This window comes from Rhopalosiphum maidis, chromosome 4 (assembly GCF_003676215.2).
Source record: "Rhopalosiphum maidis isolate BTI-1 chromosome 4, ASM367621v3, whole genome shotgun sequence".
Taxonomy (NCBI): Eukaryota; Metazoa; Arthropoda; class Insecta; order Hemiptera; family Aphididae; genus Rhopalosiphum; species Rhopalosiphum maidis.
The window spans coordinates 23746184-23769097 of NC_040880.1; the positions used below are offsets into that span (position 1 = coordinate 23746184).

General features: G+C 26.4%; 1 pseudogene; it reads left to right on the top strand.

The window, feature by feature from the left end:
• The first annotated feature begins 6845 nt into the window (after positions 1-6845).
• LOC113548535 lies at positions 6846-14314 on the top strand (annotated as a pseudogene).
• Positions 14315-22914: the final 8600 nt, after the last annotated feature.

Sequence of the window (22914 nt, forward strand, 5' to 3'; positions counted from 1 at the left end):
AATTTAATACATCTTGAATGTATCTGCAAAGAGAAGGCTTTGTTCTTAAATAGATTATATATGAAAAATTTTTTCAACTATTCTATTTTAATTCTTATTTTTCTTCTCTTATGTAAATTAAACTATCAAATATTATATTCAATTAATTGTACCCAACCATTATAATATGACTTGTGTAAGTGTTAAAATGTTCACCTGGTTACGAGACTGATGATGTTTATGTTATTTAAATGTATTTCTTATTATGAAAGTATTCAGTAATTGTATTAGACTAAATGTTAATTTATGTATTTGTAAATTGAATTTGTTTACCATTAAATAAATTATTATCCTATGTAAATATTATAGTGTGATTTATTTTATAGTTTTATGATTATTCATCTAAAAAAATGTGATGTATTTAAATAACGATGGGAATTTTCAAATTTAAAAATCATTTAGAATCTTTAACTATCATTAAAAGTAATATGATGGGCAATAGCCTAACAACACTATTCTTTTGTAGAGTGTTGTATCTGAATAATCTACATTTTATTTGGGTTACTGGTTCTCGAGGATACATTCAGGTGTTTGGACACTAGAATTAAATAAATAATAATAATAGTCATTTAAATAAAGGTTTATTTATTATTTACTAGTTATAACCATTATTATTCAAGTTTATGATTATATCTTATAAAGAGATTTATCAATAAATTTTTGTAAGCCCATCTTTTTAGATAATTTTTTATAATTTAATATTGTTGAAGTTGCAATGGTTTTAACGAATTTCAGGATAAACTACCCCACACCAAATATCTATATTGAAAAATCGCCTGATATAAGACTAAATATATATTCTGCGTTATATTTAAATGCAAGATATTACCTTATAAGTTTTATTTTATACATTTTAATATTCTGGTACGGTATGAAGAGATATTAGGTAATCCATTTATTGTAGTGTAAGAAGCAATAAGAAGCTACTAGAGAAATGATTTAATACTCACAAACCATTCAGAATTAATACTTCAACCTTGCATGGAAATCTTTGCAGAAAATTTAGCAGTTAATTTAAATAAGCTGATTGACAATCAAAACATCACATGAGGGAAGAAATTATGTTATTGTAGTCAGAAACCAGACCGTTTTGGCTTCACTCTAATTAAAACAATAGAAAATCATATTCAAATAAAAATTCTTCAATTAGATCAGTTGATATTTGAAGACTTCAACGAAATAAATATAATAATTACTAGGAAATCATGCTGATGGTATCAGAATAAAAGTTTAGCAACAGGAAGCTTTTTACTTGAACCATCTAAATTCTGATGAAAACTTATTATTATTGTCCAACTTACAAATATTCCGATTTATTCTTTTAAAGAAAGATAACATCATCGCAATTACAGCAGTAGCTCATAATAAAATTCGATCATTTGAAGTGGTGTACCAAATTAACAAGAAATCATATTGCCTATCTCAAAGATATCGATAAGAGATAATGGAATAAAAGGATACCCTATAGAACTTCCCTAAAGGAAGTATCCAGTGTTTCATTGTGGGATTATCCTCTTTAGTTATCTCCGAGAAGGCGAGAAACCAAATGTTAACGGGAAGGTTAAGTATCAAGTCTATGGAAGTTAATTTGACAAAATAACCCTTTTTCAAGTATAACAGAATTTTGTATTTGTTGAGAAAATTAAAATAATATGGCACTAATGCTTATAAATCCTTATGGACAGATTGAAATACCATTCGTAGTCTATTAAAAATGGATATTATAGGTGTTGTCGTAATTTTTGTCAACAACCTTCTTAAACGCTAAATATATTTGTTTAATACTAACTCAAATTTTACAGTATCTGGATTTTTTAAGAACGTTTAATCTCGTGTATGATACAAGCAATTATGCTGTCAGTTGTGTTCTTTCACAAAAACCTATCGACAAAGACCTGCTGATAGTGTATACAATTAGAATCTTTACTTGCGGATATCAACTATAAAACGACTGGATGAAGTGTTCAGCATAGTTTTGAGACACAAAATCTTTAGATTTTGGTCGTCGATTTTTAGGTCGTCTTCAACAATTAAATATTATGATCTACTTTATAATCTTATGTTTGTGTTCTATTTCAACTTAAATGAACCTGATTATAGACTTAAACTCTAATGATTGCAATTGGAAAAATATCTATGTATGATCGTCTCCAGTCCCGGAGCCAGCAATACTAATGAAAATTCTTAAAATAGAATTCCTTCAGTAGTCACTAGATCCTCAAAATGTACAGAAGTTTTAGAATTCAGAACTTTCAGAAACCCTTTAATTTTTATATTCTTTAGATTTTATTCCATAGAATTCAAAGTAGATACTATCCCAAGATAAGCATACATTTTTGTTAACTGACTTTAGCTTAAAGGAATTAAATACAAACATTTTTGGGAAATATTTTTGATAGTGAACCTCTGGCATATTGTAACGGGTCATACCCATTACGACACGAAAACAGTCTTCAGAATATACAATGGCAAACAGCCAATAACAACGCAGCGAACCATGCACACCCGAGTATATCGATACATAAAACAAAAACTATATATACAACAAGACAGGGATGGTAACACCACCACAAGTTAGGAATAAATATGACATAGTCCGAGATAAGTCAAATAACGACTGTTACCGCCAAATCTGTTCGTAAGCACAAACGGACAACCGAAGAACGACATGTTTACTAATCGGTACGGACAATAGTACTTATCCCGGCAATATTCGGCGGAAAGCCATCATTTTCAGTTTCATTTCTTCACTAATCTTAAATTGAAATATAACTAAGATCCTAAGACCAAAATACAATTCAGGTATGACTATTAGTACTATTGAGCGCTAAGAAACTCTACACGGAGTGGCGGATTTGTCAAGTCGGTTATGATAACCGGGTTATTCACACCTAGGATGTATTCTGGATACTCAAATGAAAAACTTCCGCTAAATGCTCCGTGAGTTAACTTTTAGGATAAAGCTATTGAAATAATCGTTTTTATTCGAAGTAACCTTAAATCAACTTGGCAAAATGAATACGAACTTAAGAAACGGATATTATCGTACGTTATAATCGTATAATAAAAGTAGGTTAAATGGTAAAATTCAATTAGTTATAAGTAATTATATAAATTTACCACACTTCTGCTGGAATTAAATGCTGACTGTTCAAACGGTTTCTTAATATTCAATTCATATTCCCCTGATTTCTAGAAGAAAATGTACGATATTTCATTCCATCACATTTGTTTGTCGCGATATCCGATTTAAATAAATGAGAATGTATCTCGGCTGTTTTTTTTCGTGGTGGGATATTCTACTCGGGTTTGTCAATAGGGTGGGGGGAGGAAAGGTAGGATTCCTCCCCAGCCCAATCATTTTAGAAGGCCCGTAAAAAGAGGCAACGTAATTAATATAATTCGAACAATTTTTGCTTATTTACAAATTTTAGCTAACCAAACAAATTTGGTATGTTAACCAAATGATAAAATAATCAAAATAATAAATAATCAAATCTCTGTGGTGGCTTCTGAATAAATAGTAATAGGAGGGGTCCTTAAGTATTTTTCTCCCGGGCCTGAACTTTTCTCTCTATGGCCCTGATTCTACTACCAACTCAATATATAAATATATAATTATAAAATAAAAAACAGTAATTTCCGTAAATTGGACTGTACAAGATTTATTATGTATATCAGAATAATAATTAGGAACTATATTATATACACGAGAGCGACTTAAAAATATGTTAGTTCTAACGCCAAATACAAAGAACAGTAACTTAAAACAATAAATAATCACGAATATAATATCAGCAATACAAATGTATATGCACATACATAAAAATACACACGATATTGATCACAACAATCGTCGTGTGATAATACAAAAAAAAAAGAATACATAAATGAGTGATGATACAACTGACCTGATTATCTGGTTATGGACTGTACACGGCGATTTGATTTTATGTACTAGCCGGCGAAAAGAAGACTAAAATTGAATCCAAGACGGGTGTGTCCAATGACACATAATAATATGTCCCTTAATTTGGGCATGCAATAATAAATAAAAAAAAAAACAATGCGGTGGAAGGTGACAGCAGTATCATAATATATGATATTATTATTTTATCAAGTGCACAACGGTAAAGACCACACAAATGCCCGACTACGAACAACGCGACACAACAACATGAATTACGTGAATCATAAAATGAAACAAAATTCGTAAAGCGTCGTTCGGTTAAATAATTACCTATATACGACGGTTCTAGGTCACTTTGTACGGTCGAGGATTTTAAGTGCAAAACGCAGACATTTTATACGGTCGAGTAAAAATTAAGATAGCAGAACGCGGACACTTTGTACTATTATATACATTAAGTATGCATAAAATATAAACAATTCGTAATAGCATCTGTTCAAAACGAAACTCTCCTTGGAATTCATATAAGAGAAAAATCCAATGCTGGTGTCAATAATAAATTATTAAATTTAAGTAACTATCATCAAAAAAAGAAAATAATAAGTTTTGAACTTTTAAATTCCCTACCTGTATTGACTACCTATATTATATACGACATAATATGTAGGTTTTAACGATTTTTTCAATATTATTATTTATTTATACTGTACACGTTTTTAATTTACTTTTTTAACATACATTTTGATAATATATAGTGGTAAAAATTAAAAAACTGATTATTTTAACTTGTTAATATACTATATTTTTTAACGTTTGTAAATTTGTAATATCGATGAATTTTTATTCAATTTTCACATTTTAGTAATTGCCATAATTCATACTTACTACTTAGGCGTATAATTTATATTTACAATATGTCCTTTTTGTATATGATAGCAATCAGCAGTATAAAGTGTCCGCATTTTGAAGTGAACATTTTTACCCGATCGTACAAAGTGCCCACGTTAAGCGGTTTAAACAATAAACCGTACAAAGTGAACGTTTTCCATATACGACGGATGACAATAATATATAAGAAACGACCGTAGAGGTATACAAGGCGGCCCATACGCGCTTCGCGGCACCACAATAATAAAACACGACGTTAACCTCACGGTTTTTTAAAAGTACGTGACGTGCGCACTTCGCGATGAGACGAAAGAGACGACACTCGCACGGTCACGGCCCACGGAAGAACACGACGAGAAGACCGTCGACGGCGGCCGCAGGCCAGACGAGGTCACAGAGACCAGACTTAAACCAACTAGCTGGCGCGCTCTAGCCTTGCCTGACCCGTACAACATCATTTATTCCGTGTGACATTAATTCACGAAAGTGTATCTTTTAACATTGATTAACCACAAGGAACTAGGAAGACTATTTTCTTCATTTAACTTAGTAATATGGGAGACATGTATTCAATCCAACTCGTAACTCTTAGTTCTTACAAACAGCGCTGAACAAACCAACAAATTCAACACGAAATTAACTCAGTTATATTAAATGGACGTGTCGCCAAAACGTGTATAAGTGTAACGGCCAAGAAAATGAGCTATTAAAGGACTATCCAACTCAACAATTTTATTTGGCTGAAATTATAGTACATACTACGACGAAAAAAAATGATATCACTAAAATTCGTCTGTGAGACAACCCGTTCGCTAGTTGCGGCGAATTTTGACATTGCCCGTGACGTCACGAATTCGTTTGCCGCTGCAGTGGCCATATGGAATACACGACAATATTTATCTATTTTTTTGTTTAACGTAAAATAACTGCCAACGAACTCAATTTTTTCCGAATAAGTTTATCAAAAGTATCTATTTTTATTAGTATAATAAGTAACTAATAATTTCTATTCGTATAGTTATATCACATTTCTGTTTAATATTAATGAAATAATTACAATGATATTATAAATTATAATACACCACTGTCATAACTCATAAGAGTACTGCTAGATAATAATAACATTATGCCATGAGTTATGTAATCAAAATGTCCAAAAACTTTTTTTTATCAGTACGTTTACAGCGGAGTCTCGTTGATTATTGGTGTTAAAGATTTAGGTGTAATTCGTATTAGGCGCGATTAAAAGTTAAATCTTAAACTAACTATATAAATTATGCTAAGCTATTTTTGGTTTACAAAAAATTCTCATCTTTTTGACCAGTGTCTGTCAACCACTACAACGTCATCCTCAGACCATACTGTATAGATTGTATAACATAACTAGGCATCTGTTTATCTATACATTCTATAGAATCTATACTGTACATTGGAACATTTTTTCCTTAACTGTTTGAAGATCAAATTTTGTATAACATTTTTCAAAACGGAAAACATAGTTATTACTTTCTGGCTAAAAATTTATAAAATTTTGAATTTAAATACCAAAGACTTGAAAAAATATAATAAATAATTGTTCATAGAAGTTTCATATTTTTAAAAATTAAATAGGTTTAACAGACAACACTAAAATATATTTACTATAATACGATTATTAAATTATCAATTTATAAAAAGTTAATTTTGTGAATATTGCATAGACAAATATATAATATATTAATAATGTAAATAATGTAATGAGTGTATTGTATTATTTGACTGTGATAAGAAATACAACACTGATCGGTCGTCATAGTGTTATATTATGTTTACGGTTTAACGTATTTACTATAACTATTTAATGTTTACTATTTTAACGGTTATATCAAAAACGAATATTGCTACTGCTTATAGTCGTCTCGTTTGCTCCGTAATTTTCGTGTACTTTACAAACGCGCAAATAATACAAATGAACATTCAATACGTGTATATTAATGAATATTCACAAACCTGATATTTTGAAATCGAAATGGAAAATTTCGAATCTAATTTTCTTCGTTGGGTAAGTCAGTCGAATGTTAATAGTGTTTTTTCTCATCTTTTAGGGTCAAAATTTATAATTTGAATTTAGACAGAATTCATATAATCTAGACTCGAAAAATAAGTTCTCATTCTCGCTATACATATACTTATTACATATTATTTGTTTTTATTGAGCCAATAATTGATTTTTACTATTTTATGCACACCTATTACACCTACATAAGTACAAAACACAATAGTCATATTACAATAATGTTTTGGCTACTAAATACAGTATAATAGTATAAACTAATCAATTTATTTAATTTTCTCATCAATTGAAATTTAATTAATTGTTGTTTTTGATTTGTGTAGCTGATCTTATTTTATATAATATTAACTTAACTAATTTAAAAAAATTGTCTATACAAGACTAAGAAGTCCCCTTTTTGCACTAAAAATAAATATTAGAGGCGTATATTTCCGTTACAGTTTATACACAAAATATGTATCTAAGGTAAAGAAATGCAAATTCAGTGATAACTTGATTTTGTCAAACATTGAACATGCCTCCTTTTTGCAATTAGTGATTCATATAGTGTTATTTGATAAAAATTATAACAAATTATATACCAGTTATCTTTATAATATAATATTATTTTTAATAATTTTCAGGTATGCTTATTTGACGAATTTAAAGACAATGAATACTCAAATATAAAAAATCTTGTATTCAGTACATCGTTTAAACAATTTGTTGATAATGTGTAAGTATTGTATTTAATTTATTATATCTAAAACATAATCCAGATAACTCAAAAAACTAATATTTTTTTTATATAACCTTACTACAATATTAATTTGCTTACCATTTTATTAAATTTAACATAAGTACTAATGCCAAGTTGTATAAACAATCACAAACATTTAAGGAATCAATAATGTGATAATGAGATCTTAAAAATAATTTAATGGACCATACAATTTTAATGAACAAAATTGAATTAATTTTCTATGCAACTTGGCAATATTGTATTACTAATTAAAATATATTATTATAAAATATTAAATATATTTTGATTTTTTTAATTTTATAAATTTTGCTTAAAATATTGTTCAACTTTGAGCACAGAAAATACTCAAGTTTGTAACACTATAAAAGGTATTTTTATAATGTTAAAGAAATTTTTTTTTTATATTAACATAAAAAAAATTTAAACTGAACTATTGTGAGTTTGAAATCCAAAAGTATGAAGAATTATACAATGTAGAAAATTCAATTTACACTTGTGTCGTGGTTTTTCTACATGCATTATTAAAATGCACAAACGACAAATACAGAAAAATCAGTTGAGTGAAAGAATGGATAATGAAGAGCAAGAATTATTAGCAAATTTCTTAAAAGCTACACAATCCTTATTGTTCACCAAAAAAAATATTTCTGAAGCACTTATGTTAATAAGTGATTCTAAGCCTACTTCTATTAACATTTCAGGTAAATCCAAAGATTATATTTATATTTTTAAATTTAAATTTATTTGTTGAAAGTAATAATTGTATATATATATATATATATAGAGAGATATGTTCAAATAATGACACACCAATCAGATCAAAATCAATGCGCCGAGGCTATTTACAAGAATTTTGTGAGGCAATACTAACATTTATAAAATTAATTGACCACTTTTTAAAGTCTTTTCATAATGATATTTATATATTTATGCTCAACCATTCAAATTGTGTGTTTTGTGTATTAATATTAAAATAAATTAACTTATTATCAAACTTTAAGGTAAAGACACATCTATGTTCTCCCTTAGGTTTTTTACTATATTTATATTTTTAAGCTAGCTATGTGAATTTTTAAATTATAATTTATTATGTACTCATAACTTACTAAGTACCACATATAGTATTATTATTTGCTATTTTGTATGCATGTAAGACGGATAAAACATAGTGGAGTCTAGGAAAATATTAATATCGGATATTTAGTCCACAGAAATTATTAATTAAAGTACATTTTGGTCTCCAGCCTATTTTAATTATTGAATATTTGTCACCCAGTTTTTTTAATCATACTGGATACTGGTTGGTGATAAATAATAAATGATACTATATGTGTTTAATATTTTTAGTTAATAATATTGTTTATAAGTTTATATATATATATATAAAATACCTAATTTAATAAACTTTTTTTAGTCGCCAAAATCACAATGTTTAATAAATCAAGAGAAAGAAAAATATACTTATTACTTATTATAATATAATATTACTGAAAATTATAAAAATGAATGTGAAGAAAACTATAAGTTGGCTGAAAATGTCAAGTATCTAAAAGATTTTAATACTAAATTTAGTAAGTACTAAAAAATAATAATATAATTTAAAATAATAGCAGTTAATGTTTAATTTTAAAGTAAATTGTACTAGGTTGATTAGAATTAATTTAAAAATTATTATTTATTAGTATATATTCAATGGCTTATTATATTTTTTTCACAATACATAAATTAAAAATAGTTGATTGTTTTTACTTTAATATATATATATTGAATTTAACTTACAATTTATAATTTAGGTAATAAATTAGAAGATAAAGATAAGATATTACAACTATTGAAAGATGAAATCAAAGAATATTCCAAACGAAATCAGTCTCCAGAAAATAAAACAAATAATACATCAATTATAAAAAAATTAGAGACAAAATAGATTTGGAGATGAATTGTAATGAATTAAAGCAGCAAATAACAGAACTTGATAAAAAACATAAAGAACTTAATGGAAAAGTATGTAAATTATGATTAATTATAAACTGTCTTTCAAGACTATAAATTGTGGCTTTGAAGTTGATACACGGATGACTTAACTAATATCTTAGTGTTCACATAACAAAAATCCCACATTAATTTTTGATCAACAATTTTCTAATAAGGTTATAGTATTATATTATGCAGTAGGTATAAGTTTATTCGAATTGTGGCTAAACTTTTTTGGATTTAGATCTATTGAAATAAAATTTAAGTAATATTGCATACAGTTTTCCCTTTTTTAATAATCTGGGGAATATTTACTGAATGCTCAACAAAAACGCTATTCTAATTTATAATAAGAAAATGTAACTCAGTATTTAGATTTTATAATTTTAATGTGAAAAATTGACCACACAAATAGATAAATCTGAAACATGTATAGTTACATACTTAACATATTTCTACATTACATTTTTACTAAATGTATAACAATAATTTCTAACACAGAAAGTTTGACTTTGAAATCAATCAACTGTTAAGCCTACCCCTGGTATATTAAATATTGGGTACTTTTCTGATAAACTATTTAAATTTTGACTGTTATTGTGACTACTTTGGTTTTTATGTAAAAATGGTCATGATACAAAATTATATTCTGATTATAATATTAAAAAGTCAGCTTTTTGCTTTTTAACAGTTTTCTTCTATTTGTACTGTTAGAAGATTTATTTTTGCCTAGACCAGACATGTACTACAATAATTTAGGAGAACTTTTCATTCTCAGTAGTAAGGTACAAATTGGTGAATATAAAAATAATGTTAACTTAGATTAAAATGTATTATGCAAGCACCAAAATAATACAGGCAGAATACTTTTATAGAAATTAATTTTTGAAGCACTATACTATGGAAAAAAAAAAGAGTTGAATAATCATTAATGCATTGACGGATAATCAGTTATTAATTACAATTTTATTTGATATATTATTAAATAATAGGAATATTTTAAAGTATTCTATATTTCTATGTGTTTGGGGATAAATGTAATACTATACAAATTTGTATGTATTATCAAACTTAAATGTAAAAATATTATCTTGATCATCTAAAAATTTTTTATTTATATTCTAATTTTAAAGTGAAATAAATACTCTATTTTAATAGAAAATATACCAGTTCTACACACCATTCCCTTTCTACTGGAAAATAGCATGCAGAGATTATTGTCTTGTTGCTTCATTCATAAGACATAAACGTTTTACCGCCTAGCGTATTAACTTTTAAATATAACATAATTTAGCTAAAAGCACAATTGTTGAATACAAAATTACCATGTTGCATGTTTGTAACACCCGAAAAAAGAAAAATATATGCATCCAACAAGAATAAATAAAACTAAAATAACAATATTTGTTTATTTAAAATATATTTCCAATATTTTAATTTATATCAGCTACCATACTGATGAAAGAACAAGTATTACTAAAATGGTCTACAAATTAATTATCTGATAACTACTGTAATAATATCACATAATTGTATTTATTCTTTCTTTTAATGTTTTTCTAGACTAAAATACATGTTGAAGAATTGAATGAGAAGATAATTATATTAGAAAAAAAGTTGAATGATAATGAAACTCACAAGGATGAACTGATAGACCAACTCTCAAACAAAATAAAAGAACTTCAAGAGTGTCAAACGAAAAAAAATAATTTAGAATCCAAAAATTAAGCATCTTAAAGATACTATTAAAGACAATAAAAATTATATTGAATCCTAGTGCTTTAAGTTAAATAAAAGAGAAAAACAGATAGAAACTTTGTCTGTTGAAATAGATTCTGTTAAAAAATCAAAAACTATGATTGAACTAATTTTAAGCAAAACTAATACAGAAATTGAAGCAATACACTGAAGAACATGATGAAAAAATAAAAAATTTACAATCGGTAATACAAATTCAGAAAAATTATCTCATCAAAACTATATTGACTTAGAGAATAATATGAAAAGTGTTGAAGATAACTTAGCAAATAAAAAACATATCATTTTTAATGAAGAAAAAATGGCTGAAAAATACCTTACTATTATTACTTAAGAATTGAAAACTATGTATCAAAAAAAGCTATTTTTAAAATCTCATTTGAAAGATTTAATAATAGAAATTGAAACACAACAAAAAAAATTCAATGACAACAATATCATGAAATGCAAATCTGTTTAAAATATTATCTTGATGAGTTGAATAATGTCAAAAATGAAAAAACAAAAATTGAAGAAATTTTACTTTGTAAAAAAAATGAAATAGAACAACAACTAGACCTTATCAACTATCAAAAATATGTAATTAAAACATTAGAATCAGAACAATGTAGCCAACAGCTTATCATAAATTATCTTAATGAAGTTTTGCAACAAAAATCTTCTGAAAATAAAGATTTAAGTGCGAAAGTACAGGAATTTACATTAAATTTAAATAAATTAAATAAACAACTTAATATAGCCCTGGCTGATAATAATACTTTAGAAACAAATTTGAAAGAAAATAAATTACAAATGAAAACTTTGAAAGAAGAATTTCAGTGTCAAATTAATGATATGAAAAATGAATTAGAAAATCAAAATAATCAATGTATAATAAAAATTGAAAAATTACAAGATACTTTAGAAAAAAACAGAATGATTTTAATGATCAACTTATTATATGTAATAAACTAACTGAAACCATTTCTCAGTTACAAGTAGAAAAATATAAATTAGAAGAAAAATTAAAGTAAATTGGCCAAGATTTAAATCCAAAGCAGATACAATTTGAACAAACTACTGAAGAAAATAATAAATTGAAACAAACTGTTGATTATACTGAAAATCAATGTGCTGATTTACAACATAAATTAAAAGAATTGAAAAACATTTTATTAAAAAAAGAAGAAGACATTAAACTATTAAAAGTTGATATATCAGATTATTCAGATTCCAAAGAAAACTTACAGAAAGAAATTATTGAAGTACAGCAAGTTTTGAACAATGAAAATATTGAGTTAGAAAATTTAAATTCAACTATACAATGAGCAAGGAGAAATAATTGTAAAATTGAACTATGAAAAAGACTGTCTTAGTGATAAATAAAAAACCTTGAAGATTCTTTATCTCATAATAAATACATATTAAATTTATCCGAAGGAAAATTATACAATTGTAGTAACACAATTGATAATTTGGAAAAAAAATTTAACGAGATGAAAAATAAAAAGTCATTTTTAGAATTAGAATTAAATGAAACAATTACTAAATTATCAAATGCGAACCGAGATCTTGTACTGCAACTAAAAATGAATGAAACAAATTTATTAGAAACTCAAGAAAAATTAATTATTGAACAAAATGAGTTAAAAAATCAAATGGAAAAGTCAAATGAACAATTAAAAACAATATCTATTTTAAATGTTGAAAAATATAAGTTAGAAGATGTAACCAATAAACTTCAAAATTGCTTAAGTATAAGTGATGATACTTTGAAATCTTTGCAAGAAAAAGTTCTTATTTGTGAAAAACAGTATGAAGAATTACAAACATTGAATACAAATTTAGTATCTGAACTCAGTGAAAACCAATTGAAATTAATCAATTTACACCAGAAGTCTAAGCAACAACTTGAGAATATGAATATCAAATATATTGAAGTACAAGAAAAATGTAATAACAGACAGGTTGAACTTGATGAATACATTACTAAATGTAACTGCCTCATGAAAACCATTACTAATTTAACCACAGAAAGAGATATAAAAAATGATAATAAAACTTTTTATAATAAAACTGATGTGCTCGAGAATACTTTATTAAATAAAGATATTGCTATTACAGCTAACCAAGAAAAATTACTTAAGTATGAAGAGATGAATAATAAAATAATAACTGAAAAGACTGTAATGGAAGTGGATTTAACTCAGCGTCTTGAAGAAATAGATACAAAATTAGCTGACTTACAAGAAGAGCTACATATTGTGCATTTAAATTTAAAAAGTCAGGAAGAAGAAAATGATCAACATTTAAAGACTATCTTTGTTTTGACTTCAGATAAAGATAATTTAATAAATGAAACAAAAACACTTAAAGACTGTTTATTAGAAAAAGAAAAAACTTTAACATTAAATGATACAAAATTGATTGGGTTCAAAACACAGTTAAATGAACTACAAAGTCAAAAAAATTACTTAGAAGCAGAACTCTATATGACTAAAGTACAATTAGATAACATTCAACTAAAACTAAAAATAGAGAAAATCAATTGATTAATGAGCGAAAAAAATAATTTTGTAAATGAGACAAATAAGCTCAAAGAAAATTTAGCTAAAAATGAAATTGATTTAGAGTTAACTCAAAATAAATTACAGGATTATGATGAACAAAATAATGAAATAGAAAGTCGAAATGCGTTGTTATTGACAGAATTGAATCAACTGAATGTCAGTTGAATAACTTGCGTCAAGAATCCACTGAAGAAATCGATAAGATAATTAAAAAAAATTTGGAAGCTCAAGAACAATTTAGCCATAAGCAATCTGAAATGAATGAACGAATTAAAATAAAGAATGACTTAATTAAAGATATCTACCAGAAAATAAATAATTTAAATAATATGAAAGTTGAATTGGAATCAATACTAAAGAAAGAAAAATAAAATTTTGACACTTGTTTGAATTATTCATGAGTTAGACGAGTTGATTGTTATTAATTTACTATGAAATAATATATTAAATATAAATATATAACAAAAGTATAATGTTATACAATCACAAATAAAATAAATATAAACTCATATTAGTCGGTATCTATTTTTATAACGCGTGATGCCCAAGACTGTTTTTAACGATCATAAACTTCTTGGAACAATACATATCTACACTCCGATCGAGTTGCAGGTAGCTGAAAACTCGCGGGCCGTACAATTATTATGTATTTAGGTATACAATTTACACGTTTTTTTTTTTTTTATAGTTTATTAAAATTATCAGTTTCTCTACTATATTATGCATGTTATATACATATAAACCGTCCTCTCGAATCACTCTGTCAATTAAAAAAACCCGCATCAAAATCTGTTGTGTAATTTTAAAGATCTAAGCTTACATAGGAATAGACACCGGGAAGCGCCTTAGTTTTGTACTGTGTAACGATTTCAGTGTTATTTTTTCTTAAAGATTAAACCAAAATGTGATATAATCATTATATTTATACGGATGGAAAGATTATGCAGCACTCTTAATTGCATTTGATTAGTTCATTCAAAAAAAAAAAAAAAAACAGTTCATTAGCAGTTATTTTAAAGTTTTTAGTTAAATTAACAATTGATAAATATTGCCATGTATTACATTTTGCCGCCGCTGCGGCGAACGAATCCGTAACGTCACGTGCTATGTCAAAATTCACCGTAACTAGCGAACGAATTGTCATAAGCTAATTTTAATTGTATCATTATTTTAGTTAGGTAGATTCTATCGTATTTATTATGGTAATAAAATAAATTATTGATTTTTTGAGTTATATTTGAGGTCTTATTTGAGGTCTCTTAAGTGTTTTCGTGATTCACAAGCATTATTTTATTGTCGATAATAATCGGCTTTTAATCATTATTATGTTCTTAGATGCCTTAAATATTTATTAAATAAAGGTTTAAATTACAATATATATAATGATATAAAATTGTTGTTATTTATCTAACATAACCTAACTGATTTTTAAGGAGTTAACGAATACACTGCTGATAAGTTAAATCGAACTTTGAATATTCAACAATAATAATAATAATAATATTATATATTATTAAATTTAATAATCTAATATATATGCCAGTGGCGTATTTACGGGGGGGGGGGATATGGCCGATATGTGGGATATATCCCTCCATTAGTCTTTTTTTACTCATAGGTTTAATAATGTCGTACATGTATTACAGAAATACAGAATAAAATTGTTGAAAACGCTATATTTTATTACAAAATTAAAATATTAAGAATTTGGAAATATTATGGTTGATGCCCGTAGTCAATACACGACTTACTTCTAAATATGTATATGATTGAAAACATTTCGTATCGTAAATCGTAAAATTCCGTCAATCGTCATTATTGTTAATAACGATCCGGCTATTATCATACTTTTAATAATAAGTGGTTGATTGCTATTTCGAAACATATCGCAAGGCGAAGGCATGCACATATAAATAGGCATTCTAAAAAATAAATTCTAATAATTAAATGGAATACAAATAATAATCAAGCTTTAACACTAAAATACGAGTTATTACTTAATTTTATAATGTTTATTATTGCATTAGTTTATTTTTAATTCAGCATAATAATTTACTATTCATTATAAGTTGAAGAGTTGAACACTCACGCTAGTGCCAGTGCCGAACTACCACCTAGGCAAACTAGGCAGCTGCCTAGCGGCCTTTACTTTCCCGGGATTCAGGCCCCTGGTCAAGTAACAAAAAAGGTCCTTCTTTAGTAGCTGCATTCTAACCACGAGACCTTTAAGTTCTCTTAAGCTGACTAATTATTTTTTACTATTTTCTTCCTACAAATAAATATTTGTATACGAATATTTGTATTTACCAATAGGTACTACTATTGTATTCTTATGGTTTACTCAGTTTTATAAAGAATTAACTATGAATAACAAATCTACAAAACAAAAGAATATAGTCTTATATATTTGGTATGCGGACAATTGGTCTCCGGCTTAAAAGTTAAGTACAAACTATTTTTTTATCATTAAACGTTTTTTAAAAGTTTTTTCAATAATACAATACTTTTAGAATAACCTTTCATTCAATTTTTAAACTTTGAAGCTATATAAAATTAAACAAATTATGTATTTTTAATAACAAAACCTGAAGCATTTAATAATGAATTTAAAAATATTGTTAGAACTAAACTTCCAAATATTTATAATTTTATTGAATTGATACAAATAATTATTTCAATAACAATGATATCGTTGATAAAAAATAATGATGTTTTTTTAAAATAATTTTTTGAAATCTTTAAGCGACAAGGAAAAAAACATTGTTTCTATTTGTTATTATTTTAATAATAACTTTTCAAAAGATGATCTTTTGAATTATTTGTGTAGGCTTTTGAGATTTTCATAAATTATAATTATTATGTTATACTTTATTTTTTTATTCGACTATATAATAATATTATTTATTAATTTATTATTATATTATTATGTTCATTTTTATTTTTTTTTTAAACAAATAACTGTTATTATATTCTAAAAGTATTATATTACTGAAAATACATTTTAAAGAATGTTTAATGATAAAAAAATATTTTGTATTTAACTTTTAAGCCGGGGACTAATTGTCCGGGTATAAAATTATGACGGGGACCAATTGTCCTAAATCCTATATATTGAATGTGTTGGTACTTATTGATAATAAGTATATAAATATTCAACATTCTTGAGAAACGGTGGTGATGGTAAATGTACCATGAAATTATTATTATTATTATTATTATGAAATTATGGAGCTAGGTAAATTGGGTCTGCGATAATTTTTGTCCATTTTGAAAGCAGTAAGTTGAGTAACGAATATAAAAAGGTAGTAGGTAAGTTAGGTCCCGTCTATAAACCATTAGTGCAACTAGGTCTAAAACATTAAAAATTTAAAACTTTATTGTTTTTTAATAATTCTGTTACATTAGTACGTCATAATATTGCATATAATGGTACACCGACCGGACACCAATTAATTCTATGCATCATGTTAGTGTACACAGTGGCGTAAATTAGGCCCAATTTCTGGTGGCATATTCTCAACTTATAATTATTTCCAACACACCAATAATCCAACTTCCTAAGTAAAATTCTTCCCTATAAACTATAATATATTTTCCCATTATATATTTTTTTAAATAATAAATACATTTTGAATTATTTTAGCAGTCAAACCTTTATTATTATAATACAATAAATTCCCGTTACAACGAATACCAATACAACGAAAAATCCCGTTATAACGAAAATCATAGAAGTCCCCTGCCGAAAAGAAGGGCTTTTAAAGAGCTTATTCAAATTTTCGTTCAACGAAATTTCCGTTATAACGAAAAAAAATTCGGTCCCTTGGAGTTCGTCGCAACGAGATTTTACTGTATTAATAAAAAAATGTTTTTTATTTATTTTAAATTGAGACGACATCCTCTTTCCACGGATCCCGAATCGAATTTATCAATTACTTGGTCCAAATTAATATTATTCTTTTTTTCGAGCTGCAAAGTAGCTAAACTGCTAAGCTACTAAGCCTTTCTTGTCTCATAGTTATTCTAAGGTAAGTTTTTAACCTCTTTAGACAAGAAAAAGATCTTTCATAACCTGCTGTATTAGTAAGTATTGTTCGGAATATTTTTAATGTCTCTATAATTAATGGAAACCTTTTTGAATGTAATTTCGTTTTATGTATTCTGTTTTTAATTCTAATTTCAAATTTGTCAGATACTGAATTATTGCCATATTTTTGATTTTACTATTTTAGAATATAGATAGAATAATAATTTAATTGATAATGCCTAATACATACACAAAAATTAAAATGTTGTACCTGTTTATATATTATTATATATTTCAATGATTTTCTGGTGGTGCAAAAACATACCGTTGCGGTGGTGCAAGTTCCGCATTTGCACCACTGAGTGTACATGTGTGTATAGACAGCTATTCTTATCGTGGATTTTATGACACCGGTCGTAGCCACCTTTCTCCAAAAATGAGATATCGTAACGTCGTAACTTTGAGTAAACCTAATTAAGATACGTATCCCAAGTATACACGCGTACCGTAGGTATAACTCGTCTGTGGTTTTTTGTATCAGTTAATAGTTATCATCGATTTTGATGATTACACACAGATACACTTACGATATCTAGGCTATTTCATAATATTTTTAGTAGCGTGCTATACGTCGACTTATGACTATATTGTTTAGCTTACTCATATATTAACATATTTTACTGAAACACAATTTTTTGATTATTATACCATATATCATACAATTTAACATACTTACTATATTATTATTTAGCTTACTCATAAATTAACATTTTTTACTGGAACACAATTTTCATACCATTATTATTTATTTGGAACATGATATTATAAAACCACATATATACTTAAATTTATATATTTTTTCCGGGACTCAATTACCGAGATAAGGTCGTTTGAGACTCAATTTACCAATCCCGGAAATTATATGTTTGCCAACATATATCCCCTCATTGACAAAATCCTAAATACGCCACTAATCTATGCGACCTTTTTATATGATGCTTATTTGAAAGATTAGTTTTAAACCAGTATATTTGTTATTTTATTTATTCGCATCAAAAAAATAAAATTTATCGTGACATTCGTTCATTCGTAGCATTTTACAAATTGAAAATTTTTTTTGTAAAAATCGGATAATTATTTTTACTTGTTTTTCATAATTTTTACAACGAAAATCAAATAAATACAAGCAGAAATAATATTAAATAATAAATAGTTGCGATTAAAAGAATAAAATAATTATGATTCAATAATAATACTATTATTTTACGGTTTATCGCTGGCGATGCGTACTCGTTGAAAACCGGTTATGAACATGATGACAGTAGCTTATAAGTGTATCGTGGGTAACGAACGTTATTGAACGCTGCCGTAATAGAAACGGTGCAATACCATTCGATTGTGATTTTATGCATTTTTCTTATAAAACATAATTTGCGCGTTCAAATAATATGGCCATTTGGGTTAATGAGTGGTTTTATTGTAATAGCACCTGAATGACAAAATTGAAGAGGAGATTTTTATCTGGTTCTGTAAGAAACCCAGTTTTTGATATCTTTAAAACATCGTTAAATATAACATGATTAATGATATACGTTTGTTTTAATTATTTAAACAGTTATTTTAAGGACTTAAAATTAAAATTTCAAAAATCGGGCTTCCTACGAATCAATTATATATAAACTTTCTCTATAATATTGTTCATGGGTATTTTTACGATGAAACCACATGGTAACCCATGTTATTTGAACGCGCAAACACGTTTTTAGAAATTTTTCGAATGATTTTTTTTCCTGTGTATTTTATCATTTATTTTGAACAATTTTACATTTATACTATCTTCATTAATCACCATAAAAATTACTTTCAAATGCTATAACAGTTTTAGCTTAATTAATTGTTTATTTCATCTAAGTCAAATAATTATTCGGATTATTCCAAACATCGAAATGAATTAACATTCTAATCGGCAATAAGACTAATAAATTAATGCCAACGCGTTGTCAATAATTCGATATAAAGAGTCATTTTTGAATTCCTCGTTAGCTCAAATACAGCCTTATAGAGATATTGATATTTTATATTAATACTGTCGAACGAGAGAACACTGAGATTATCGTAATTAAAGATAAGTTATCGATAGAAAGGATACATATTATAGCATTTTGAATGGTAACCATATTGTAGTGCTTGTACATTTTCCAAATGTATTTATTACATTTATGTCCACTTAGTTTGTTTTATTTATTAATTTTATGTAATTCCAATATTTAGTAAATCATAGCCCATAGTACTTGCCTAATTCATTTTAAGTTATTGGTAGGTAGTTCAACTAGTTTAGATACTACGTGTTGAAATGTACAACATAACTTATTTGAACTATATAATATATATAAATTATTAATTATCAATTATCATGTTTAAAATCACAAGGTTGAATGTTTGTATTGCGTTTTCTCTAACGCAGAAAATTGACACTTTTCACTTGTGTATTAAACTGCAAATTACATAATAATAATACGTATATAGTACCTATGTAATGTTTAGATGCAGTTATCAGCGATAGCGGTAGGTAAGCTATAGGTAAAGATCTCACCGTATTGGTGATAAACTGAATAAGACAATAGACAATAGTATTGTCGCGTGTAATTACAATAAAGTTAGTATATACAGAAATAATGTAGGTATATATTATAGTGTATAATACGTCGACAAGAGAAATGTCCCCGTGATTATTGGTTGGTATAAAAAGTAGTTTTTAAAAAAATAAATAAATAAAACACTGATCATCAGTTAAACACAGTACACACACGCATAACACACCCCAGAAAAAAATTGAAAATACGCCACTGCGAATATGGCACATACGTTTTTCATGTTTGCTGTACCTAAATAACGTGTGCCTGATGGATCTTCAAGTACCTACCTATGTAAGTACGTTGCACTATTACTGCTATTCGGATCACTGCATCAAGAAATAATCAAAAATATCATGAAAATAATAGCTGGACGTGCGAAAGCTTGACCATCGGTTGAGGGCCCAGACAAACTGAACGTTATTTAAAAATTAGTGTTGTTTACTGACAAAATAATAATACGTTATTCTTTGTAGTAGGTACTAATAATTATTTTCTTTACCGGTTGGAAGTGGTCGCTCAGTAGCCAGTGTTACAAAATTATTATAGATACCTACTAGATAGGTTAAGTGAGTACTCGAGTGCCGACAAATTTTGTGCGAAATGACGAATATTATCGTCATAATAATAATATACAAATAATATTATCGTGTTCGATATATTTTATTTTAGAGTATAATAATGACATTCATAGTTCTGCAACTTTTTCGTGGATTTTCGGTAAAATGCCAAGAGTGACAACTGACGAGATTAAAAGAAAACTTAATTTCCAAAATAGATATTATTTGATAATTCATTCCCCAAGACAATAATAACAAATTATAGTATTTCTAGATGGCAGGCGACAACGGCAACAGATGGCGTGACCGTTACCGTTTGAGGAATAATTCAATGAAATAGTTTTGATTTTTATAATAACTATATGTGTATTACTATTCTTATTAGAATATTAGAGTTCGTAATTATGTGTATACACTGTATACGTTGTAAATAACAATTATCACATATAATACGTGCAGAATCTGAAGTACAAAAAGTATAATATATTAATATTTATAATTGTTACTTCAGTACAATTTATAATAGATATTTCTAAAATAATTAAAATTCAACTAAACAATTAAAATGTTATGTAATTGTTAAATATTATAAAATTAGTTATATTTCCTGGATCCTGCTATACAATTATTATTAATTTAAATAATGAGTCTATAAATTACAATAGAATATATATTATTAATTTAGAATTTGTGATTATTAGTTGACAATATTTAAGAAAATTATATAAAAAAATGAAATTATTTCAGTAATTAAAATCTACATGTATAATAAACAAATATATTATATTATAATTGTCTAGTTCCAAAAACCTCAATCAATGTTGATAATCTGAATATTTTTTCTACTTAAAATTATTTTCAAAGACAAAAAAAAAATATACATCATTGTTAATTCAATACATTCGAGTACCTACAATAGAAATCATACTATATAATATTTATATGAACCATAAACTAAAATGTCTAATATTATTATTTCATTATATCAATTATCATTATGAACCTAAAAAATTATAACTTATATCAATTTTTATTTGGATGAATAATTTTGAATAATTCTATAATATTAATCATGAACAATCGACACATAACGATAACACTAATACTTAAATTATCATTTCATACTCTCAATATGATTTTAAGAATATTAAGATGCAATTTAGATAAACTATTTACAATTAAAATTTAAAATTTCAGATTATTTTTAGTTTTTTTTATTTAAGTAATCATGATAAATTTTAAGTTCGATCAAATATCTTAAAAATGAAGTACACAATTTCACATAAGTTGTTCTTTTAGCAACTTATAAAATGTATAGTCACAGGATTTTTTATAAACGTTGTACTTTTAATTTTGACAATACTCGTTAAAATTACAATTATGTGCAATCATTATAATATGTAGTTAGAAATTCATAAAATATTTATAGCAAAGACTGAATAATTTAGTACAAAATACAAACAAATAAACAATATCATTTCAAATTCTAAAAAAAATTCTAAAATAACAAACAATTAAATAACTTAACAAAAAATATTATTCACGTTAAACATTATTTTTATGGTACACTGAATATAACTCTATAAGCTGTATACATATATTAAAATAGGTGCAAAAATAACATTCGATGCTACGCCGTATATTTATTAAGCGCAGCAGCAAATCAAACGTCGCAAAAACCTTTTTGTCCATTTCCAAAAAGATCTGCGTTTATTTTTAACGATTATCGATGCCACGTTATGCGAATCGTCTGCCGAAATTTGCATTTATATTTCGATAGG